A 27,119-nucleotide genomic window follows, 5' to 3' on the forward strand; every position below is an offset into this window, starting at 1 on the left:
AGCGGAATGGTGAAGAAAAATTGGAGCATGGTGTTAACGCATGAGGCGTGGGTTTCAAATACTCGCGAAGTTTGGTGTGTTGCACGTCAAGAAAACTAATGTTTTTTAAACTAACTAACGAAACAGAGATAACTTTACCAGTAAAAAATTATTATGAGTTATTGAGAAGATTTCCGATGGCTTTTTAGCGGTAACAATGCCTAAATTATTGTTCTATTATCGGCTTTTAGCGAAAGCGAAATTATAGGGGAGCTATCTGTTTATTATCGGCTTCTTATTGGTCTTTTGTCGGCTTGTTATCAATGGGTTGCAGACGTAGCATCGATTTTATATTGGAGTGTTATCGGTATCTGTTTCATAACAACCCGATACGTCTGTGAAAAAAATCGATAACATCCCTATAAAAATTGTTAACACTACAACAACAAATCGATAACTTCTCGAGTTATATATATTTATAACTTTTTGTAACATGTCCGTAGCCGTTTGATAACAACCCTTTAACTGTTTGATAACGTATCGATATCTTTTTGATAACTTATCGAAAGTGTTTCGATAACGAATCTGTAACTTTGATAACATCGATGACTTTTTTTATAAATGAACGCCAATTTTTCAATAACTAATCGACAAATTTTTGTTAAACATCTATAACTATTTGGTAACAAATCGATAACTCTTCAATAATATAACGACAACTTTTTGATTACATGTCGATTACTTTTCCATAACAAATCTGTAACTTTTGGATGACATGTCGATAAGTTTTTGATAAATTATCGACTATATTCGATAACAAAACGATAACTTTTTAATAAAAATCAACTTTTTACGTACATTGTTCCACCCATATAAGCTGCAGTGTAATGGTTACACTTGCAGAGATATTCTGTATCCCCCACATAATATACCACTTCCAAACCCTGCGCTCACGCTTAATCTACCTCACGTTTCCGTTCCGGTTTCTCTCTCAAAGATGTTTATACTTAATAAAAACATAATGCGGCATTGACGTAGCCTTATTTTGGCTACGGAAATATTAAATTGTAGCAATTGCATTTAGAGAAGAACACTGGCAGATTTGTCCATATTTTAAACGGTTTTATTTAGCTTGACTTGAGAGGCCGGCCGGCCGCACGGCCGTTGTGAACGAATTTTGTAATTAAAATTTAAGTAACTTCCCGATAAGCTACAAGCTTGAAACTTGGAATATAGCTCAGAACCCGATAACAATGCAATAATAAGAAAAACACCGATAGGTGGCGCATGGATCGAAATATTTCAAAAAATCGTATTTGTGGTCCGATTTGGCTCATATTTGGAACACATAATACATGCAAGAAAGAAAGAGACCTTTGAAGAAAAATCACCGCTAGGTGGCGCAAGGATCGAGATATTCAAAAAATCGTATTTGTCGTCCGATTTGGTCCATATTTGGAACACATAATACATACATAAATAGAAAGCGACCTATGATGTCCGATTTGGCTCATATTTGGAACAAATATTACATACAGTCCGGTAGAAGTGACATCAAAATATTTTGGAGTTCGAGGAGGGACAAGCATACGTTGCGCTGACTCGAGTAAAGTCTTTGGAAGGATAATGTATTGAGGGCTTAGATTGTAACAAGTTGTCAGGAAAGAGTCCTTGTAATAATGAGTCACTAAATGAACTAAATAGAATGAGAAATAAAAGGCAATTAAATAAAGACCAAAAACTTGAAAATAAATTAATTTAAAAAAAAATTTTAGGTTAAACGGTTTTATTGAAAACAATACTTACATGAAGTAATAACAATACTAAAAAAAATTAAAAAAATAAATGTATGGCGCGATAACCCCCGAAGAGAAGATCTAAGGCCGAGCTTCTCTTCCAATTTGCGTCGTGCTCCTCTAATTTTCCATACAAATTGGCCGGACGGGACCTACATATTTTTTGCAGACTCCGAACGGCATCTGCAAGGCAGATGAGTTTTCACTGAGAGCTTTTCATGGCATAAGGACACTCGGAGCGCTTGCCCAACACTGCCGAGGGGCGACCCCGCTTAGAAAAATTTCCTTCTAATTGAAAAATTTTATTTCTAAAATTTTTATGTTGTTTTGCCCGGGGTGTGAACGCAGGGCATACGGTGTGGTAGGCGGAGCACGCTACCATAACACCACGGTGGCCGCGTTGGACGCGTCAAATTTTTATTGAAAGTCAACCGCTCATATCTTCACAAATGATATTTTCATATATGTATAAGTAAGACCAACTGAACCTTAATCAGGTTATGCTACGCCTGACATTTTTAGAAATTTCACGCGCCCAACGCTTTTATTTAATTGTCTTATCAACGCCCTAGATTGATGAGGAGTGTGATGACTAGTACCTAGGACTTACCTAATTATTTTCCAGCTTTTAGTATTATTATTACATAGTGTAAGTATTGTTTTCAATAAAACCGTTTAACCTAAAAAAATTTTTTTATTATATTATTCTATACCTCTAAATATATTTGAGGTGATACACTTAATTTAATGAGATAGCATACACCCTGTATATATGAACCGCAACCTTCAAGGTATTTCACCAAATACAATCACAATGACAAAGCAAATGCCAACCATTAACGAAATCCTTAAAGCGATTTTCAAGAATTTTCGCAAAGTTTTGTTGTTGCCCATTCAACCGACATGCATGGCCACCACTACATACATACAATGAAATAAATGTAATCGATATTTGAATGCCAAACAATAACAGAGCGCCACAGAAACCAAACATGAACCAATAAAAGCAAACATTTGAAAATTTTATTATTTGCATGATTAATGATTTCTTTTTTGCACAAATTATTAATGAAATATGAAGAGTCACGTCTGATTAGACACAGCTGCTTCTAGTCGGATAAGGACTTGACGTGTGTTGGTTGGTTGGTTGGTGCATGTAGCTAAGTGAATACGTGTGTGTTTAGGCAAGGTTGACTCATGTTTCAATGTGAAGACGGCAGGTGGGCGTTGGTGGCGACAAGATAAGTTGATTTAACATTCAATGTGCACGCATCGCAAAATCTCAAAGTCATTGTGTGGTTAAGATTGGGGATTTGTTATCTCTGTTGTTGCTTAGATGTCATACAGATTAAATCACAAAGCCAATATAATGAATAGAATTGACTTCGGTGTTATTTTGAAAATTGAGCAAAATCTTCTTATTCGTCATGGATTCTATTATTGACAACATCTCTTGGCAGATATTAAATACATAAATACTTTGTACCACAATTTGCCTTAAGATATCGTAGAGGAGGGGATAGAAGCTGTTAACTTCATTACAGGAAATTTGACAGTTGAACGAAGAAACTCAATTGAATGAAAACTTCACTCAGCATTCTAAATTTCAAATAATTTAAAACTAAAGAAACCAGCAGGTTTTATTTATGGTAATTTTTAGCGATTCTTGATACTAAACTCACACTTTTTGTTTGCCACCATTTGTAGAATTTCTCTGCTTTTCATCAATATAAAAATGTCGTCTTGCGTGAAAAGTTGAGTTGGCAGCTTTTATCGCATCGTCGACGATATATTCACCCCTATTACGGTTGTCATCGTCAACCATCACTTCGTATCGTCGTTGACATCACGTCGTATCAACATCAATGTCACGTTAATGCATAATTGGTATTTACTAAGGCAATGTATTGATGTTGACGTGATATCGATAAAAATACGATCCCTATATTTTTGACAGCTGTTTATTTACAATTTGTATTGAGTTAATTTTTTATTCAGTGGACAATTTGTGGATCTAAATAACTGCTGAAATCTATTAGTGCACAATTAAGCATTCCGGGCAAAATACACACAAGGAATTTGTTTACGAACTTTAGTGAATATATTGTAGATGATTGGATTTCTCTTTAGTACACCATTAGCAACTCCCTACCTCCCAAAGCGTGGTGCACTAATGGAAAACTTAATCGAATTCGGGAGGGGTATCAAAATAGTCGAATTGACCTCGGTATTAATAATCTGAAGGCGGAAATAAAAAATCCTTGAAATTTCATAAAAACCTTTTAATGAACCACTGTTTTTGCAAATATTTCCTAACCCAAGTAAAATTTTTATATTCCGACTTCGGATTATTAAAATCGAGGTCAATACGTGTCTTTTAGTACCTCTCCTGAATTTTTTGGGCGTGTTTTAGCAGTCGACCGCTACCCTACATTGCCACAATTCTACTAAACTGACTGTTGTTGGTTATTTTGACTATTTTCTGAAAATGAATAAAAAATTAATAAATAAGAAGCATAAAAATTATAAAAAAGCTTATTTTTTGAATTTTTAATAGTTGAATTATGTATTGCCGCGCTTGTCGTCACCAAAAACTGTGTCGACAAACTTTGTGTCGCACCACGTCAACACAACTTCAATATTGTTTTAGCCAATACGAAAAAAGGGTCAACACCTATCAATAGTTATCGACGTTGACAACGCCGATACCAATTCATGAGCTTCGACACTAATTTTATCACTATTGACAACCGTAATAGGGGTGATTTGCATATCTCTCCGGGAAGGCCTCATATCAAGACACTACAGACTTGAAGTATAAAATAGTTACCGGTGTTGTAAGTTCTAATTACTGTATCCACTACGTGTGAAGTTAGCATTGAATGAGCTCAGCCAAATGTACATGTTGAGCCCTTCCTAGCTAACTAACATATGAAGACTCCCAGACCATGACAAAGGAGTGGATTTAGTAGAGTCGCCTAAGTACACTTAGAATTTGGACTTGGATGGATTCGCATACATCTGCTCTCCAAATAAATAAATAAATCACCTCCTCTCGTAATGTTTGCTCTGAGGGTTCTTTGATTGGGATATGAGAAGCATGTAGGAAATTTAAAACTAAAGATTTGCGTGCATGCACCTAAAATTCTCTTATCTTTAATATAGAATAACTTGCTGAATGCCTGACTCATGTCCTAGTTGATGCAAAATCGTAAGATAGAAATCTTTTGAAAATTGTTTTTATAAGACAATACAATATATCAATAAAATCTTGATACGCCTATTAAAATGGGAAGGTCGGGCCTAATCTACCATACCGAAGTTCTTGGGATCAAATCCCGAGCAAAGCATCATCAAACATTTAGAAACAAGGTTTTACAATTAGAAAATAGGTTCTTTAAGCGGGCTCGTCCCTCGGAACAGGATGCATCCGCTAAAGAATTATACAAGATAAATGATTATACAAGAAGAAATAAAATGTGGCCACTTTAATTTAAGAGAGTGCAAGGAAGGAGTAGTTGCTTCTTGCGTCGGAAAAATTGTGTATAGACGAATTGACATCTTAGAACGAGGGAAGGCCTACTGACACGGTAGCGGCTCAAAATATGCCAGATATCATCAAACTGTTATTAGGATCCCCTAGCGTGCATGAGTACAACTGAAGCGGTAAGTAAGGATATAGGAGTATCGATGACCACTTGGGAAAAAGCTGGGCAAATATTGCTTTTAACATGTGAGCAAGATTCCTTCAGCTGGAAGTAGACTGCGGATGCATACGACAGTGCTCACAGGCAAGGCTTGGCGTTAAAAAGCTGCTATCAAAAATGTAACAGTTAAAATCACCAATCATCTCTTGCACTCGTTTTCTGATATTATTACTCCATTTAACGATATAAACAGGCATTGGGAACACATGTAACGCTTACTACGAGCACTATAGGAATTCAAGGATCACAGAAGAGGAAAACAGTTTAAGGTTCCTCACAAGAAAATGGGCGCTGCCTACAAGGCCATACAGTCTGCGGATTCCATGCCATCCGTAGGTTATGTTGTTGTTGTGTTAACAGTGCTTCGCCCCATTCAATGGGCATGACCACTCGTCAATTGTCATCATAGTCCTCTTACGGTAGTCCAATGAAAATGGCAGTTATTTCAACAGGCGCGGACCATAAGGCGATTGGTGTTAGAGGCGTAGCTTTCACATTACAATTCAAAAAATGGTTGGTATCATGTGGGGACACAACGCATGCAAGACATACATAACGTATGTTGTGTCATAAGGGTTATCGCGACCTGATAAGAAAGAGTGATGCCTAGTTATAAGAGAGGGAACGAACATCGATTTCTTGTTGATAAGACGTACCCATAATTTTTAAAGAAATGGAAAAAGAAACATCTCTAACCAGTTAAAATTCAGCGCTTGGAATAGGCGAGTTGTATCATATCTTCAAATCCAAAAGTGGCCGCATTTCTGTAATTCTTCTAGCGTGAATGAAACGAGCCGATGCGGATTCAATGACCGTGCGGAAACCTACGCGTCCCCAATATGGTAGCCGTTCTTAGAAGAAACACACTGGAGGAAGTTGCAGGCCTGCCAAAACATCGCGCTCAGAACTACCACTGGAATGTATCTCAATAGACATCTGATTGAGGAGGCCCTATCTTCCAGAGGCTTAAGAGGTCATCTCCGTTAGTAATAAGAAGAAATCTGCCACTTAAGAATTCATACACATGAAGAAAACGAGCACGAAAAGGCCTTTAGAAGCATCCACAAAATGTCGTTGGACTAATATGCAAGAGTTTACACGGTGAATTCCGCTCATAAAAACAAATATTTGTAACTCACAATTGAGGGAAGCAACATCCTCAGAGAGACTTGCGTCACTCTAGCTCAACTTCGATCTAGATACTCTACAGAATCAACCCCGACATACCCAATGTGTGTCCTACTTGTAACTTGTCCCCACCAATCATCGCTTCAATTGCAATGTGGAACCAGTACCTATAACACCCTTATCTCGCTAGTCTAACTCTGCTGAAATAGCAAGTTTCCTCGTACACCCATTAGAGAAATTTGTCATTGTCATGTCGCAGCTATTGGATGGGATGATGCACTGCTACAACAACAACAACAATTCCTGCTAACAGAACTAAGAAGCAGAATCGAGAGGAAGAAATCCTCACACAAAAAACCACAATAAAACAAAAGTTCAAAAATCTACTGCCTTCGACTTCACTCACTTTTCACTTTTCCACCAACTTTATCCTTTTTACTTTCGGAATTCCGCTGGCCACTTGTGGTTTGCTCCTCCATAGCTGGGCCTGGGGGGTTCACTAAGGTTCATCTATCAATGGTCATTGGGGTTTTGACAGGGCACTCCTCCATGGGAATCCATGTGGTACGTCTCAATATACTGGAAACTCCATCCTGCTGCAGCTGTATAGAGGATGATGAGGTGGAATCACCAAATCACTTTATACTTGATTGCCTAACTTTTGCCAGAACTAGACGAAAGTACTTCGGTCGCGACTTTCTTGGATCTCCCGAGGATTTATCCAAGGTTGAGATCGGTATCATTCGGAACTTTATCGTTGCTACCCAACGATTACCTAAGTAGCTTTATATAAGTCACCGTTATTTTACTGTATGTGGTATCACAACCGACCTTCATGTTGTCCAAGTGAGCTTCCCTTATCAGAGCAGCTACCACCTCAACTAACCTAACCTTATCCTTTTACTGCATTAATTTTCACTTACTTTGTTTCAGGCATGCTTAACGAACGAAACGATATCATTTCGTTACGATAATCAACGCTAATAAACGAAACGAAGTCACTTCGTTTCGTTTATTAACGTTAAGATCGTCAAATTAACGTTAAAACGATTAACGTAACGAAATGATATCGTTTCGTTCGTTAAGCATGCCTGCTTTGTTTAAATAGATAAATAGAAAATATAATAAAAATCAATTGTCACTGAAAGTCACTAACACTTAACAACTGCTTAGATTTTATTATTCAATGTACATAATTTCAAATGAAAGAACGTGGTTTTTGTTAAAAAGGACGCAGGGAGCCATCGAGCGACTGCTGGTGGTACAAAAGCTTTCAAATATGCAAAACAATTCGAAATATTTGTTGCAATTGCGTGTAGATTTTCATTCATGCAGCGCATAACTGTCCCTTTGCAATTCGTACATAAAAATTTGCTATGCAGAGTACATTATTCCATTTCGAATTTCATTATTAAATTGCAGTCGCTAAAGCAATTCGAGTGTCTGCCAGTTGAGAATGGTCAGCAATTAAATGGCGAAAATTGAGACTACAAATGCAAAATAGCGGTTTGAGAACTACCAAGTAAGTTAATATTGACCCTACAGTGAAAACTTAAACTTGTCAACGAAAATTCTCATCTATTGACTAGATAACAATAGGACAGTTCGAACTAGTTTGTGGGTGAGCGCTGTCAAAATGGTTGATATATGGAAAGCAAATTCTTTAACTACATACTGTAATGAATTCTGGGGGATTCCTGATAATTATGCACCATCTGCCAACGCTCGAGTCGCTGAACTGTCGAATGAATAACTCCAATATTCAGTATTGCAAAATTATCTTTATTTATACTACCTTGAGAGTAGTACAATTATAATTCACTACCACGCACATCACAAAAGCGTGTTTAAATCAAACAGATTAGTTATTCCTCAGCTTACGCTACCTTTATACTCTCTGTTGCTTCGTTTGCATATTTCTCCTAAGGTCTAGACTTTTCACGAAAATGGAACAGTTGTATCGCATACTTGGTTATTTAGCTATGTGCGAGTGTATGTCTGACTAAGAACTTCATCTCTTAGCTGACGTCTGTATATGTATATGTGAGATAATTCCTTTTCTTTAAGTTGCTGGTTATGTGTTGGGATTGTTCTTCGTTGGCTTGTACATAATTGTGGCTGCTTTCCGTTTTTGTTGTTGTGATTATTTACTAAGAGCATAGTGATGTCAACATTTGCCACAATACATATCCCACACCTACATCCATAGGAAGCTGGTGCTTGATTTTCAACAGGTCGAATTTTGAACGGGCTGAATTCTTAAGTGTCAGAACAGGGACTTTTTGCCATTGTTTGGCGTAGGACGTAATGGTAACTCCTTCTGGTGGGGAAGACAGCTTCGAAATTTAAGAGATAAACAAAAGTGGAGATAGGACAAACCACTGTGACCCCCGTTGTTTAAATCTTTTGCGTTTACATGTCACGTTCCTGAACTACACCGATGCCTGCCGAGTACACAGCCTAATTGCAGTCCACCTTTGCGACTGGGAGGAGGGAAAATTTTATGTCGTCATCAGCAGTCACAGATAAGAAGAATACAATCTCAAAAAGCTCGAAACTATTCGTTTCTGGTTAGTTGCCTCTATTGTGGTTCAACTTCGATGCCTGGGCGAACATACGTTAACTTAAAAACAAGTAAAGATGCCTAAGTTCGGTGTAACCGAACATTATATACTCAGCGTGAGCTTCAATTGTACATTTCATTTCAGATAGATTACTTTTCTGCATAACACGTGGCACCGCCCTTTTAAAAAAAAATGTCTAAAACTTGATAAGTGAAATATCAATGATTCAAAACTATTTTCTGCTAAGTTATAGCTTATTATTCTAGTCTACGACCCGTTTAAATTTGTTTTATATCTAAGTTGCCGTGGTCTTTAGCCGATCCCGTCCATTTTTACTAGAACTATTTTCTGCTATAAGGAAAATATGTGTACCCAATTTTGTTACGATATGTAAATTTTGCTTCGAGTTATGGCTCCCGAAACATAAAAAAATGCTTAGTCATAAAAGGGGCGGCGCCACGCCAATTTTTTATTTTTTTAATTTGAAGCTTTTCCTATTTATTGTTATAAATCCACTTGGGAAACGAAATAATCTAACGAAAGCTCTTTTTTGCAAATATGTAGCTTATTTTATTCGTCCACGACCCTTTTAAAAATCTTTTATATAAAAGTGGGCTTGGTCCTTAACCGATTTCGTTAATTTTCCTTCAAAGCATTCCTTATAGTAAAGGCAACATCTCTGCCGAATTTTGCTACGATAGGTTTAACGATTTTTGATTTATGGTTAATAATATTTGCAAAATTGATTTTATCACAAATGGGCGGTGCCATGCCCATTTTAAAAAATGTTTTCAAATTTTTATCAGGAGTCGCAATATCAGTCCACTTGTCAAACTTCGACATTCTAGGTGTATTATTTACTAAATTATCAGGTATTTTGTGTTTTCTAAAATTTTATATATATAAAAAGTGGGCGTGGTTATCATCCGATTTTGCTCATTTTCAATACCAATCTATTCTGGGTACAGACAGGCTAGTGTACCAAATTTGGTGAAGATATCTCAATATTTACTCAAGTTATCATGCTAACGGGCGGACGGACGGACGGACATGACTCAATCATTTTTTTTTTTTTTTTATACTGATGATTTTGATATATGGAAGTCTATATCTATCTCGATTCCTTTATACCTGTAAAACCAACCGTTATCCGTGTGCAAAGCACGCTGAGTATAATAAAAGTTTTCACCTGTTTGTAATATTTTATATACGTAAAGGCGTACGCATATCGTCGTTCTCAAAGAATCGTGCTCCAAATTGATATTGCGCACACCTATGTCGTCTAAGGTATTTTTTACGGTCACAAAGCTATAGATTTAGTGTCATATATTTGGTACTTTTAGGTTGGAAATGCTACTATAAATTCCGATATTATCGACCCCCCCGAACTAGATCAAAACCAAGAAAAATAAGTCAGAGAAAATACAGAGACTTCTTTGTAGAAAAATGTGTATGGATAAGCTATATATTATTGTTCTCTTGCTAGTTCTCCCAAATTAATTATAGTAATTGATGGCTTAGTAACACCAAAAAGCTAGTCTCATTCCAATGAACTTATTTCTGTAGCAACATAGAACTCCATATGAGCTGATAGCGCACTTCGCATCTTATTCGCGTACGTTGGTCTCACAGTTTCAGGTGCTTTCCACCAAAAGTACAAACCTCATAATACTCCTCACAATAATGTTCAGAAGTATATTGAATTATCTACATGAAAGCTTTTACTTATATAAAGCCCACATGTATCGGTTATCGTTGTTGGTATTTCAAGTTCAATTTTTTTGTTGGTCGCACATAGCTTATTTGATTATTTTCTTTGTATCGAAATTCCAGCAAGGTCTTTTGTGTGAGTCGGTGAATTCTGAGTTACTTCGAGGTGCATTAATAGACATGTTTGCAAATTTAAGCACAATTACGACCTGGGGATGATTGTGTTTGTTAAATGGTGTAAATATAATACCAGGTATTAGCTAACCAGTTTTCAGTAATTATGAATATTAACTAAATTCGTGGACAAGATGTACCATTTAGAATATGACATTGTAGGTAGATAAAAAATATGGTCCATCATAGTTAGTGGCTATAATGGAATAGTTACAGTAAATGGGTACACAAGTGGCCTTGAGTGTTTATTTCAGGCCGCTCATATGTACAGTTAGTTAAAAATTCTTGGAAGCAATTAATTGTATATTATTTAATGCTCAAATGCCAGACGTATTCGTAGAATAAGCTATATGTATAAGAGAAGCTCCCAGTGAGAAGGAGTTTATTATATTGACGGAAAATTAGAAGGAGGGAAGAGAGAGGATTATGTCCGATTGAACAATTATGGTGAACTACAAACTGACGCTCATAAAATAATATCCATGGATCATGTGACTAACCTGGTATCAGAGCAGCGGGAGATGAACTTAGCGAATCAAAACATGAGTAAGACGACGTACAGATATCAAAATCCTTTATCAAGAATAATAAAGTAGTGAGAAGTTGCCAGGCCAGTTTTTTATGAATACAAGTTAAGTATATGACGAATTCTCGCCTGCTGAATGAAATCAAAATATTTTATTATCAGGTTTTCATACAAGACGTCTCGTTAACACGCGATTTCTTTACCTGACGACTTTAATAGCGTTGGCCTTAACAAACGCGCCATAAGTTAATAAAGGCGTCAGGATCAAGTTATCGTGAAGTTGGCTTTATAGACATATAAGTATTCGTCTAGAAAACTATGGTTCTTAAATTAACTAGAGGTCACGCAGGGAATCAAGTTAAACCACAAAAGATAACACCCCACCAGAAATAAATAATTTTGGTCTATTGAAAAATAACTTTGTCGGCTTTTAATCATTAACTACCGATAACGACAAGTTGTTGATTTATTATTTGGTTTTTTATCGATAGAGAAATTATCGTCGAGTTATCGATTTTTTATCGACTATCGAATTCGTCGTTAACAAATACCACACACAAAACGAATTGATAACTCTTTAACAACAAATTTATAACTTTTCTGTAACAAACCCATAGGTTTTGGATAAAAAATTACTATTTTTTCGATAGCCTGCCGATAACAAATTTTTATACTCTGGTAAAAAAAGATCAATAACCTTTAGCGAATTGTTGTAGATATCTTTTCGATAATGAACCAGTAGCTTGTTGATAAAAAGTCTATTGCTTTACTATCGATAACAAATTTTTAACAATAACGATTCGATAACTCGCCTCTATATCACAACATAGCTCGTCCTTAAGAAATGGATAGCACGCCCATATCCCATCGACAGCAAACCGATAACGAACGGTGGCTTCCGGCTCCTCTTTTGCTCTCGGTCTAGATTTTCCTCTCCCCTCTCTTTTTGCCTTTCCTTTCCTTGCCACTCCCATCCTTCCCTTTCTTGGATTGGCTGTCCGTTTTCACTCATGTCAATTCTGCATTGTTCCCTCATTACACATACAGTAAAGTGACAACACTTGTTCTTGCATTCTGTAGTACTCTATACCAACACTACACCTAAGCTTGCACATTATTTAGTACCAATACCACACCCTATAACTGCATTTACATTTTACGTACATATATCCGTCATATAGCACACCACTTACAAAGACTAAGCTTACGCCTACACATCACACTTTAAGCTTATATTTGCTGTGAGCAAAGATTTTCACACATCAAACATTTTTTTTGTCCTACGGAAAAACAAATATCTAAATAAGGGTTGCCTTAACGATTTATTCCGGTCTTACCCGTTCAAATGGTAACACATAAATAAAAAATATTATACATAAATTTTGGTCCAAGTTCCAAACAAACCGTGAAATTTTTTAAAATCCTGGGATTTCGGGGCAAATTTAAGAATTCTCCCGTAAACCTGCAAGAAAATGCCGGAAAATTAAACGAGGTTACACTGAAATGACAGCCCTTGGTCGGGAAAAATCCGAGACGCTCCGGTACATAGAAACGGCTGCCTTGGGAAGCGAGCTGTATGGTCCACCCCTGTTTCCTTGGACTCCCGGTAGAGGACATTGATGACAATTTGTGATTGATCGCACCTATTGGATGGGGCGAAGCACTGCTACAACAACAACAAAATGCTGGCAACTTTATTGGAGACCCAAAATATTAAAGTTGAATTTTTCTAATATCAAAAATATATCTATCTTTATATAAAAATCAAATTCTGTGTGCGTATGTGTGTTCCTTATGGAAACGTATGTATTTCTCACACTTCAATCATCACCAAATTTTGGCTATAGGTTCCTTCGATCAAGACAAAGGTTTTTCACCTTTCAGAACTAAGAATTTTAAATTTAATTTTTTTTTCCAATTTCACGTGCGCCACTGGGTGGTGCGGCAAATTTTGTATGTCAGCAAAAGTTACTCATACGCTATGTACGTACTTAAGTGCAGAACTTTTTTTTGGTCATTGCATTGAATTCACAAAAAGTTAAAGCGATTGCATTGAGTGATTTAAGAGTTTTTATTAAATTTAAACATTTCATTGTAAAAATAGCTGTATATATGAGATGATAGACAAAAATCGTGCAGCTAAAATATTTTGATTAAGTTATGAGATTTTGAATATGAATTGTGTGTGACAAAATAAAATTTGAGAAATAAAGCAAATAATGATAAATTAGAGGAATGAGGGATCTAAGAAAAATGAGGAAGAGGGTGTAAAAAAAGAAGACGGAGAGATAAGGAAATTATAAAGGCTAAGAATGAGAAAAATTTGGAGATACATTTTGAAGAAGATCAATAAAATCGTATATACTGGTTGCTTGGCTTTGAGTAACGGGAAGGAATGCGTTAAAATACACCTTCTTATTTAGCAACCCGAGTAATTTTTACTGATGAAAACCAAAACAACGAATTTACATATTTTCAGTCTCTGTAGAGCAATATTAACTTTGAATCCTGATCAATACCCTCCGTCATCTTCAATCAAAATTTGAGTGTGACATTTTTTACCCACTTCTTATCATCTGAAGAAGTCAGACTGGTAAAAATAGTTTATTTGATTTATAAGGACCACCCTAATCTACATATGTTATGCACATTCAAAGGCATGCCATTATTAAGAATATGCCAGTACGGAATTGAAAAATTAGCGTCAATATATCTGGCATGTTGCAAAGTGAAAATTGCATTCAATAAACCGCAAGTAAATCCTTCCTGTTGCACACCGCCATAGCTTATAAAGTAATTAAACATAGACAACAATATTGCAGTTTGGTTAAGGATCAATTGCTGCAGCGGCAGTAAGTACTTATGCTGCAAGGTATGTACTTATATAACACTGATGCATCCTCTGGATGTATCTACACAACATATTTCCGTCAGTTATGTGAGTATAAAGTGTTAGTTCAGTAGGCTGAGAAAGCGCAAGTTAAAGCTTACACATCGAACTATGTTTATACACACACAAAACCGCACCATAAGGGTAAGTAAATAAGGAAATGTATATATGTATGTATTTACGTGAAAAGTTTTATGAGAATTGGCAATTAATGTAGCAAATTGAGATGTAATAAATTGAGTTTCATCAAATTCATCTTCCTGCCATCAAATTATTTCGCTCTTAGAATGAAAGCGCAGGCATCACTTGTCTTCAAAGTGAGGCGATTGATGCAGAGGTATTGCATCGGAAGGTAATGCTACGTCGTTCTAGCTCGGGACTATATCTCGGGACTATAAATTTTCCCAGACTTGACTCGATATACCTACGTGCGCTTTAGGCCGAGAAGCTCCTTCCCGATTTGTGGCATGGTACTAATTCCTTCCGCATATTTTATAAATGACATCTGCAATGAAGTTAAAATTTTATACTCGTAGCTTTTCATGGTAGAAATATACCAAAAGTGTTTGCCATACCACTGTCGAAGGGCGATCTTTTCTTAAAATAGTTCACCTGGCTTCAAAGATTCTAGATAATAACACATAGCACCCGAATTAAGCAGCATTTCGATGAAATCCCGAATTCATCAAGTCTTGCGGGACTAACATACCCATCGCCAATAGTCGTTCTTACCTATATTGAAGAATTTATTTATACATTTTTTGCCCGTATCTTCCGTTTCCTTCGTATTCTTCATGATGTTCCCCACAAAATACGATGTATATTTTTGCAACTTAGCGCAATATAGATGTAAGTTAGCTACAGCATCGCGAATTATGCTCCTCCATATATATGCAGAATGTATGTTGAAATTTATGTGACGATACTTATAGGAATGCATGCAACCATCAATAGTCTGCAGTACAACTAACCAGCTAACAACTAGTAAATTTAAATAATATCAAATTAGACCAAAAAATATAACTTAACTTTGCTACCAATGCTATTAGGACGACCCCACTAAATCCGATAACTGCCTTTTACGACTGTAGATCCTCCACAGACCCCGATGTTCGTTCTATGTATCATGACAGGGAATATACCATCTGGGCGCGTGATTTAAATTTAGAAAAATTCTTCACCGCCCATTCGATCGTGGTATCAGTCTACATACCCGGCTTTACTTTCTCCGTAGTGGAAGTGTAAGTGTTGTCGACTGGCTCTATTGTATCAGCGGACTTCTCTACTACGTGACCATTTCTCATTCTCTTTCATAATAAGTGCCTGGACTATATACATTTCTCCTAGCTAGGACCTTCTTTTGCCGCGCTGTCTCACTGGAGCACTCGATGTCCGTCCAGAAATTTTCCATGAGGCTCTATTCGACCTGTGGATTTAGCGCTTGCAGATCCTCAACCCTTTGCGAGCTTGAACATATCTTTTACCTGTCCTCTAAGAAGACCCAACTCCTTGCTCCACCATGGTGGCTTTGCTTTTCCTCTAAATTTTCTTAGGGGACAAGCTCTGTTGTACGCAGTCATGAGTGTATTGGGTAGGATGTTATTGCGTTCCTTCAGTTCCTCTATAGCGACAGCCTTTTTGGGTTGTCCAAATTTTTATTTAATGTTTCCAAGTTTTTGTCCAGTTTTTTCAGCTAGAGTTTTCAAAGGATTCACCCTTCTCTACCCTATTTAGAGGGATGTTGAGGGTGTTATTCGCATGGACTACAAAGGATGTATTTTCAAGGACTTATTATATATCACGTTCAGAACTCAATGTGATATCATGTACATTGCTGGATGCTGCAGCAATGTATATAGGTATACTATTCCTGTTTGACATCCAAAAACTACTTTGAATATGAAGTCCATATTATAAGTTTCGTTCTCATCAGTGTTTTAACTAGGCAGCGTCTATGAGCGCCACGGCTCCTGGATCAACGCCACTTTAAACAAACCTTCATCAAGTGTTAGGAGGACTTCGCTCAATGCATCTTTCCTATGTTTTTCAGGCCTACCTGTGTTTATACGCAGCACCGTTGAGCAAGTATTCCCCTCCGACATCTCCATCGTCACGTCTACGTCCTCTTCTTGCTATTTTGATTTAAGGCTTTCAAGGTTGCCATCAACCTCACTCGCTTCTTACATATTGGGATTGTTATCCTGGGGGCATCTCTGTGTTGGAGGCTTACCACTGCGGCTCACAACACCATTTGGCCATTTATACCGCTCCAACAACTTCGTAGTGACGACAAAGACCCTTCTTGTCCCTTGTTCCAAGGCTTTCGAGCACTTTCAACCTCGCCCGCTTTCCATACTTTGACTTTTGGTATCGTGTGAGTCTTCCTATAGCCACGTTAAATACGCCATGTTATCGCGCATCACTTTTGTACCACCTCGCCAAATTAAAGCTCGGAAGGGGCTTACATTTTTCGCATTATTCTGAGTTAAACTAACAAGCTCTATTTTTATAGACCTCCACCTTTCCGTAGACATCTGCTCAAAGGATTTCTGCGATCAACCGTAGTCATTGACTACTTCGACACATCATCTCAACTTCTTGGAAAAAAGCTTTTTAGATATTGCCTTACAGCTTGAGATCCACTTTTCTTGTCTATGCGGCTGGCCTGCATCGCAGCCCTGGGAATGTGTACTTTCTGCCTCTTGAAATCAGGCCTGTCTTCTTTAGATGCTTCTCTCATCCTTTTTATTAACATAAGATATTGAGTTACAACAAGTTTATATTGATCGTACAACCACCTGCTAGACAACGAGGTTTTATCGGTCCAAAATTTAATTTGAGAAAGAAAATCGTTCACCTCAGCAGCGCCCCTTACTATTGTAAGGCAATCGTTTCTTCCTTCACACTGTCGACAAGGTTCCTACGCTAGAGTGGCTACTGAGGCTAGTACTAGCTTTAAAATATTTCAAAAAGAAATTTCTTTACGAGGCTGAATTTACTCCCTACACCATGTTAAGTGGCTGCTAAACTCAATTGCTAGTCAGTAAGACTGTTCATGTTGTTGTTTGCTTAAATTTGTCGGCTTTCTAAATCACATGGTTGCAATATTTATATGTATGTGTCCTTATGTTGAGGGCTGTGCGAAGGGAGTAGCTCTTTTGATATTTCTTTGGAATATCTTGCATCGCCGGCGCAAAGTCAAATGCCCGTATAACAGCATATCAGCCATATCTACTTCCTCTTGCATAGCGCATATTATGCATAACATCAAATATTGTATGAATGTGTGTAAGCCACTCTGGCTGATGCAGGAGACTAGATATTTCGGCAAAGCGGCCGCCGTGGTGTGGTGGTAGCGTACTCCGCCTACCACACCGAAGATCCTGGGTTCACGCCCCGAGCAAAGCAGCATCCAAATTTTGGGAACAAGTCTTTTGTTTTTCAATTTGAAGAAAGTTTTTCAAGTGGGTTCGCCACTCGGTAGTGATTTGGCAGGCATTCCAAGTGAATTTCCGCCATGAAAGGCTTCTCAGTAGAAAACTCCTCTTTCTTGCAGATGCCGTTCGGAGTTCGGAGACGTGTAGGATCACGACGCAGATTGGAAGAGAAGATCATCCTGAAATATTTTCGGAGGTTATCGCACTTTACATCTATTTTCTTTTACTTATTTTATTGTCCAAAAGTATTTACATATCCAACAGAAAAAAGTTATAAACTGTTGCAAACAAGCTTACTTATAGTATTTTGGTAGTTTCCTTGAACTAACTCACTTTTAGTTCACTACAAAAAGTCATATACTACCTGCTTGGAACATTGTTATCAGCAGCTTATGATAAATGGGGCTACGTATATACCAAATTTCAGAAAAAAACGAACCAAGAATAGAATTTGTTGAAATAGACCGGTCCCTGATCCACTTCCCGGAAAAAATTATCGTAAATACGAAGTGTGAGCTGCAGGAAGAAAGGGCTGAACGGAGTTCTTCCGTTTGGTCGTCAAACAAATTCTGGTAACACTATGGACACATTCAGTCTACGTGAGGTCTTTATTGAAAGACAAGTTCACCCTACAATAGATCAGCCCTTGCTTACTTTTCGAAAAGAAAGGAAGTACTATACCAAATTTCAAGCAAGTTGCACTACTATATTTTGACGAATATGAGTGGCACTAAATGATACTGACATCCCTAGTCTGATGCTAAGTAAATAAAGTCACAACAACAATAAAGCAGACAGTCACTTGTATCTACATAAACGAATCAATCATTATGTCTGCACATATGTACGTATACGCAGCTGAGAAGTAAGGCACAACCACATGCATATATCTTATCTAAGGTGCTCACAAGAGAGGGAAATAATTTGTGCAAGTATTACTCGCGCGCATATTAGAAGCAATAAACATAGTTTTGGCTGGTGATTTTGTAGCTGATAACTAACTAGTAAGTTCTGGAATCAGACAGTATAAAAAGGCGACAGTAGAGGCGCGAGAGTTTAGTTTCATTGAAGCTAGAATCAGTTTGAATTAAGTACGCTATCTGTCGGGCAATAGTAGAGTTATTTATTGTGAAGTACTTTAATAAAGGCCATTTTTCCATTATTCAGTATTGGAGTTATTTATTCAACAGTTTAGTGATTCGAATCTTAGTAGAAGATTTGAAATAAGCGGAGTTGCAGTAAATTCGTTACAATATGTTTTATGTAATATAGGTTGGCTCTTGGTCTACTTTCCGGAAAATAAGCTCGTAACGGAAGTACCGCTATACTTAATGCCAAGGAAATCGCACCCTACATTATTTTATTTAGAAGAGGTCGGCCCCTGATCCCGCAAAGAAAAGTCTCTCAAATATTAACTTAGTCAAAGAATTTAAGCAACCATAGATTATATTATTTGGAAAATACCGGCCTTGGTCTACTTACAGAATCAAATTGTGACTCTCAAGCATCTTCAAACCCCCTTAAGTACACAAAAAAAAATTTTATTAAAACCGGTTCAGTCGTTTACATAAGAAAGGAGATAAGTGCACAAACATTGACATATATGTACATATAACAAAGGCGCTATTTCTATTTTGTTGGTACCTTTTTTTCGAGTACATATATAGATCCATATACATAAATCTTATTCAAAGCAAGTTTGTTCGTACAAACACATGAATTTCGTTTTTAACCTGGTACTTTTGTGTCACATATTTTAAAATTTCACTCTCATCAATTCACTTTCATAACGCGCCTGATGAAGTATAACGTCAAAAATATATATTAAAAAATTATTGAAATTAAACGGTTATGGCCGTCCAACAAGGCGCGCCAGTCGCTCCGCCAACCGGCGCCAATTGGTCACAACTAAGGGAGTTTAAATCGTTTTCCACCTGACCCTTCTACCTCTGCTTCCATAGGCGGGTTCCGATAGAAACACTTTCTTGGTCGGAGCATCATCTTTCATTCGCATAACATGGCATAGCCAGCGCTGCCGCTGCATTTCAATTCACTGGACTATGTTGATGTCTGCGTATAGCTCGTACAGCTCATCATTAAATCTTCTTCGGTACTCGCCAACGCATAGAGTTCCATAAATCTTTCAAAGAACTTTTCTCTCGAACACTCCCAAAGCCGCTTCATCTGCTCTTGTCATGGTCCATGCTTCTGCCCCACATAGCAGGACGTGTAAGATAACTGACTTGTAGAGTATGATTTTCGTTCGCCGAGAGAGCACTTTACTTTTCAATTGCCTACCTAGTCCAAAGTAGCATTTATTGGCAAGATTGATTCCTCGCTGGATTTCAGTGCTGATATTGTTGCTAGTGTTGATGCTGGTTCCCAAATAAACGAAGTCTTTTACTATTTCGAAATTATGGCTGCCAACAGTAGCGTGGTTGCCAAAGCGTGTATGCGCTGACTCTTTGCTCGATGACAGCAGGTACTTCGTTTTGTCCTCATTCACCATCAAACCCATCTTTTCCGCTTCTTTTTCCAGTTTGGAGTAAGCAGAACTAACAGCGCGGGTGTTTAGGCCAATGATATCAAAGTCATCAGCACATGCCAGTAAGTTCACGCTTTTATAGAATATTGTTCCAGTGCGGTTAAGTTCTGCAGCTAGTATAATTTTCTCCAGCATCAAATTAAAGAAATCGCACGATAGGGGGTCACCCTGTCTGAAACCTCGTTTAGTTTCGAACGGCTCGGAGAGGTGCTTCCCAATTCTGACTGAGCTGATGGTGTTGCTCAACGTCATTTTGCACAGCCGTATAAATTTTGCGGGGAACCCAAATTCAGACATAGCGGCATATGGACAGCTCCTTTTCGTGCTGTCGAAGGCGGCTTTAAAGTCGACGAAGAGGCGATGTGATTCGATTCTCTTTTCACGGGTTCTTTCCAATATTTGGCGCATTGTGAAAGTCTGGTCGATGGTAGATTTACCAGGTCTGAAGCCGCACTGATAAGGTCCAATCCGCCGGTTCACGGTGGGCTTCATTCTTTCGCACAATACACTTGAAAGGACCTTATATGCGATATTAAGAAGGCTGATTCTACGATAGTTGGTGCATTTTGCAGTATCCCCCTCTTGTGGACTGGGCAATGAACACTTAGATTCCTATCGTCGGGCATGCACTCGTCCGCCCATATTTTGCTAAGCAGCTGTTGCATGTGCCTTACCAACTCCTCGCCGCCGTACTTGAATAGCTCCGCAGGCAATCCATCAGCGCCCACGGTTTTTCAATCTGATTATTGCTATTCTAACTCCGTCATAATCGGGCGGGGGGACATATATTCCATCATCATCGATTGCGGGATCGGGTTCGTCATCTCTGCCCGGTGAATCGCTACCTCCCCTTAGGAGAGCAGAGAAGTGTTCCCTCCATAATCTAAGCAATCTCTGGACATCAGTTACAAGGTCGCCGTTTTCGTTCCTACAGGACTTTGCACCGATCTTAAAACCTTCCGTCTGTCGCCGTATTTTTTGGTAAAATTTTCGGGCGTTATTTCTGGTGGCTAGCAGCTCAAGCTCCTCGCACTCACGCCTTTTTGCTTCTGCTTTTTTCTTCCTGAAAAGGGGTATCGCTTCCCTTTTCATCTCACGATAGTGTTCCCACAATCCTCTTGTTGCGCTCCCTTTTAACGTAGCCCTGTAGGCAGCGTCTATTCTTTCGGTTGCAACGCGGCATTCTTCATCGTACCAGTTGTTTTTTCGTGGTCGCCGGTAACCAATTTTTTTCCTAGGCGGCAGTACGAAGTGCTTTGGAGATATGCTCCCACTGCTCCTGTATTCCTTCTGGATGAGTTGTGCTCTCAGAGAGCAGGTGTGAGGGTCGAGTTGCGAAATCATTGGCAGTCTGTTGTGATTGAAGCTTTCCGACGTCTAGCTTTCCTTGTGTTTTTTGTTGCTTGGTTCATAAGTTTAGTGTAGTGTTTATTTTGTCTAATACAGCATAAAGCATGTTACAATCACGTGACTGATTACGTACTACATAAGTACTCAAATAAAGATTTTATGCAACACAGACATACATACTTCCCTTTAAAAACATAACACAAGAGCTTCTGAGGTAAGTGGTTCCTTACAAATCTGCAAACTCAGAAAAGTCTCAATAAAAATTTCCAAGTTTTCGTAAAATTTTCTCAAATTTTGGAAATTTCTCGAAAACGATTTTACGATTGGTTTATTAACAAATTAAAAAAACAATTGATATTTTTCTTTTCGCTGCTGTGAATGTACAGCATATTTTTCTAACATAGCAAATGTGTGCAACCAATTTATATGTATTTTTACGTATATTTACATCTATGTAGACGCACATCTTCACCTTAGGGGAACTTGAGCATACAGATATATTTAGCCATACATACATACGCTTAACTTCCTCCAATGAGGGCGTCTGCCGTTTTTATAATTATGGCGCCAACATATGTAAATATGTAGCTTTTGCTATGCATACGCACGTATGCAAACATTTAAGGCCTTCTGCAAAAGAGGCCGAACTCCAAATCTTACTTTTTTTGCTGACCCCAGGAAAAAAATTATTTCGAAATAAAGTGGAAAATATTTGTTATTCGCTCTTTGAAGTCACATATTTTAAAATAAATGTGCTATAAATAGAACTGCGAAAGTTTCTACGAAAAAAATGTATATATATATATATTAAGCTGGGTTGATTTGCATGGACGAAATTTAACCCATATCACGCCATCGATTTTTCGAGAGGTTTTGGGCTCAGGAAAAAAAGTTCCACTAAGCATTCCCAAAACAATAATTATCGAGCCTGCAAAATTTGAGTTTTTGACTTTTTTCTTTGATTTTTAAGGTTTTTTCATGACCTACTTAAAAAATTTTCATTTGATTTTAAAATTTTCAAGTACACCCTGTCTGACTCAAAATTGTCCGCTAAAATCTTTGGCGATAAGAGTTTTTTGAAAAAAAAATATTTTTTGGGGTTTGAGGAGTGTTTTGTTGAAAAAATTTATTTTGACGCCATTTTTTTTAAGGGTTTCTTCAGAAACGTGCAAAAGTGTTGCCGATGATGTCTCATAGTTCCTATCCCACTTAAAATTGTGCGATAAAAACGTTGGCATTAACAGTTTTTAAAACAAATTTTTTTTGGGGGTTTGGGACTTGTTTTGGTCGAAATCGATTTCTTTCATTTTCAAGGTTCCAAATCATTTTTTATGTATATGTTTCCGTAGGACCCAACAATAAGTATACCAAAATGAGCAGGGGACGAGCTGAGTTGATTTAGCCATGACCGCCTGTCCGTCCGTCTGTCCGTCTGTCCGTTTGTTTGAACGCAAACTAGTCCTTCAATTTTTGAGATATCTTGATGAAATTGGGTAAGCAGGCACATTTTGATGGGGGATTTGACATCTGTCGGAATCGACCGGATCGGACCACTATAGCATATATCTCCCATAAAATCGATTGTTCAATAAGAGGGTTTTCGCCATTTCTGCCCTAAGACCGTAAGACTAATAAAAACGGACAGACGGACAGACGGACGGACAGACGGACATGGCTAAGTCAACTTAGCTCGTCCCCTGAACATTTTGGTATACTTATTGGTGGGTCTAACGGAAACATATACATAAAAAATGATTTGGAGCCTTGAAAATGAAAAAAATCGATTTCGACCAAAACAAGTCCCAAAAACCAAAAAAAAAAAAAAATGTTTTTAAACTGTTAATGCCAGCGTTTTTATAGCATAATTTTAAGTGGGATAGGAACTATGAGACAAGTTCGTTTTCATCGGCAACACTCATGCACGTTTCTGAAGAAACCCTTAAAAAAAAATTGGGAAAAAATAAATTTTTCACCAAAACACTCCCCAAAACCAAAAAATATTTTTTTTTTTTTCAAAAAACTGTTATTGCCAAAGTTTTTAGCGGACAATTTTGAGTCGGACAGGGTATACATGAAAATTTTAAAACCAAATGAAAATTTTTTAAGTAGGTCATGAAAAAAACCTTAACAATCAAAGAAAAAAGTCAAAAAACTCAAATTTTGCAGGCTCGGAAATTATTTTTTTGGGTTTTTTTTTCTGAGCCCAAAACCTATCGAAAAATCGATGGCGCGATGTAGGTTAATAAATCGACCCAGCTTAATGTATATATTTACAATAATAAAAAAATTACTTCTAAAAAATTTTTTTTGATGTCTCCTTTGTTTTCTTTCTTTTTTGAAGACCTTAGGCGATATAAAATTTGGGACCACAGTTTTGTATAAATTTATGTAATTTGCATATAAATCGTGTTTGAATTGGCATAAATAATGAATAAATCAATACACAATAATAGCTCAGGATGATTCTGCTCATTTAAGGGCTGACTTCAGAGGTGGCCAATATGAAATATACCTACTGTCCCCAAAGGAACAAAAGAGAAGAAATGAAGTAAGCCAAAACTCAAAAAGGTAAGTTTTCAAATTTTTTTTTTTTTTGTTCTCTGCCTTTTTATAGGTATTATGCTTTTCTCGAAAATCAGTTTTCTTTAGTATTCATTTATTGCGTTTTATAACACAATAATGACCAAAAGTTAGCTAGAAATGGGTAAGTCGTGTATGCATGAATAAAACAATATTGGCTTTGTGTTTAATATTTCCATGTAAATTTAATACTGATGTCCAAATAATATAGTAAAAATACTTTGTATAGGTTCTTGTTACAATTTTTTTTTATTGGTAACCAAGCTTTCCTAGAATAAATTGTGCACACGAATTATTTATTGAACCAAATTTCCGCTCATACCTCTTCATAAAGCACAAAAAACTGTGGCGAATATTAGCGTTTATAACATCAATATGCTATTAGTAAATAAACACAACGGCAGTAGGCCATTTACACAAATACATAGAAGGCAATGAAAAATATTTCAAATACATAACCAGCAGCTTGAAGCGAAGAAATTATTTCACATACACATATGTAGTCAGCAGATAAGAGCGAAGAAGAAAGAAAAACAATCGCACATCACGTTATCATCAGCTAAGAGCAGAAGTTGTTAACCACACATACAAACGCATATAGCTAGAAGAAAAACGTAAACTACATACATATATGCTAAATAATCAAACATGTGATACAACTGTTTTAGAAGGCATGTTCGTGAAACGTCTAGATCTTAGGAGAAGTGGGCAAACGATGTAGCCGATAGTATAAAAGCAGCGCAAGCTGAAGAATCAGGAAACAGTTTGATTTTAACACGCTTTAGTAAGTCATAATTGTAATTGTGAAGTATTCCTCCCAGAGTAGTCTAAATAAAGAACGTTTTGTTATACTGAATATTTGAGTTATTTATTCGACAGTTCGCAGATTCGCACGTTAACAGAAGCTGCAAGATAATGAGGAATTTCCCAAAACTCGTTACAATACATTCAAATGTAATGCGATATAACGATACTAACTGCGTTGTGATATGGGGCCCGACTGATTCAAAATTTTATATAGAAATATTTTCAAATCAATTTAGATGAATATGATGGGCACTACCTAAAAATTTCTTTGTAAGAAGCCAGAAGAAAAAAGCACGTTAACTTATTAAAAGCCAACCAATTTCAATCCAACCACCTGAAAAGACGGGTACCGGTGCGTATATGTAACATTTTGGTGTTATGTGGTACAAAAGAGAGTTAAATATACACGAATATACTTGTAAGACTAATATAAGCGTGTTAAGTATAAAACATAGGTTAAGTTTAACTGGCCGGTGCATGAGGATCTCACATAGGCTGAATGAGTCTGTAGTGTAACAGAACTTTGCTTAACGACCAAGCTGAATAACCTTATCACAAACCAATACTTAGAGACCAATTGCAAAACGAGCTGCGGGGCATTCATATGGATGAGTGGATTAAGAAATCTGCCTTTACAAAAGTATGAAGTATGAATGTTAGAGATTTCGAGTATAATACTCCCGAGAAGCTAGCTGATGAAGTAGTGAAATTCAGAAACATGTCCTAGTTGTTGTTGTTGTTGTAGCGATAAGGACATTCCTCGAAGGCCTTGGGGAGTGTTATCGAGTATCGACCATCTCGGGAAAGATTTGTTAAGACCACATGCGAGCTTCTAGGCCATCCCGCCCTCTCACCCCCTAGATCCATGAGGAGTACGGGGTCGCCAGAGCCTCGGCTGTTAATGAAACAGGATTCGCCACGGATAGGTGAGGTTGACAATTGGGTTTGGAGAAGCTATGTATTGCGCTGGCAACCTGAAAGGGCTGCGCAACACAAATCCCTTGAATCCGGTTCTAGTGACCATCGCCGTTTGAAAAATTTGTAATTTTTCTGTAATATCAATAACAAAAACAATTTTATAAAGCAATATGAGCATGTCTCGCTAATTAAACACAGATAAACTAGGACCTATGTTATAAAATAATTCCGTCGTGTAGGCAAATACTATAAGCTTTCTCGCCCCTATTCTACTTGATGCTCCTGGCTTTGACAGATGTGCGACTCCTAACACCTGGAGGCTTACCATGGTGAGCGCAGGGAAGGAGCATAAAAAGGCAACGATAGTATCCTTTTCCAACCCACACATTCTGTATCCTCCATCATTGACGAGGCCTTATTTGAAAGCATGTTATGTCAGAAGGCAGTGTTCAGAGAATACACATGGTAAGCCTACAGCTCCCTTTTTTAGTGATATAAGCACTTTGCTAGTCAAATAGCGTAAGACCTGCACAGTTCCTTTGATATCGCGCTCAGTTGTGCGCCTTTCCTGATTGGCCGATCATTTGCGATGTAGCCTGCTTTTAATCTCGCCAAATCTGTCTCGCCAAATTATTGTTAGCTCATCCGCCTATTTCATTTCCATCTATTCCCATATGCCCAGGGACCCAATTTAGATGTATACCGATGCCAATTGTTTCCAAAAAACCCTTACACCAAACATACTTTTAGACATTGTAATATGCGATATTATTGCCTTCATTGATGATTGGCTGTCATTATAAGAACGTACGCCACTGCATTTTATCCTTTTTTCCTCCAGCAGTTTTACTGATTTGCACACGGCTACAACTTCCACTTGAAAAACGCTAGACTGATATGAAAGCTTGAGGGATCTATTTATTTCAGGATCAACGCAGAATATCGCAGACTCTACTATTTCCATTATTTGGAAAGCAGTAAGCCTCTTGCGCTAGCCTCTTAGAGCCC

At 37.5% G+C, this 27,119-nt stretch overlaps 1 pseudogene; it reads right to left on the minus strand.

Annotated features, from left to right (window-relative positions):
- LOC137240786 (uncharacterized) overlaps positions 1-27,119 on the minus strand; it is a 99,863-nt pseudogene that overhangs the window by 57,558 nt on the left and 15,186 nt on the right.

Source organism: Eurosta solidaginis, chromosome 1 (assembly GCF_040869045.1).
Source record: "Eurosta solidaginis isolate ZX-2024a chromosome 1, ASM4086904v1, whole genome shotgun sequence".
Taxonomy (NCBI): Eukaryota; Metazoa; Arthropoda; class Insecta; order Diptera; family Tephritidae; genus Eurosta; species Eurosta solidaginis.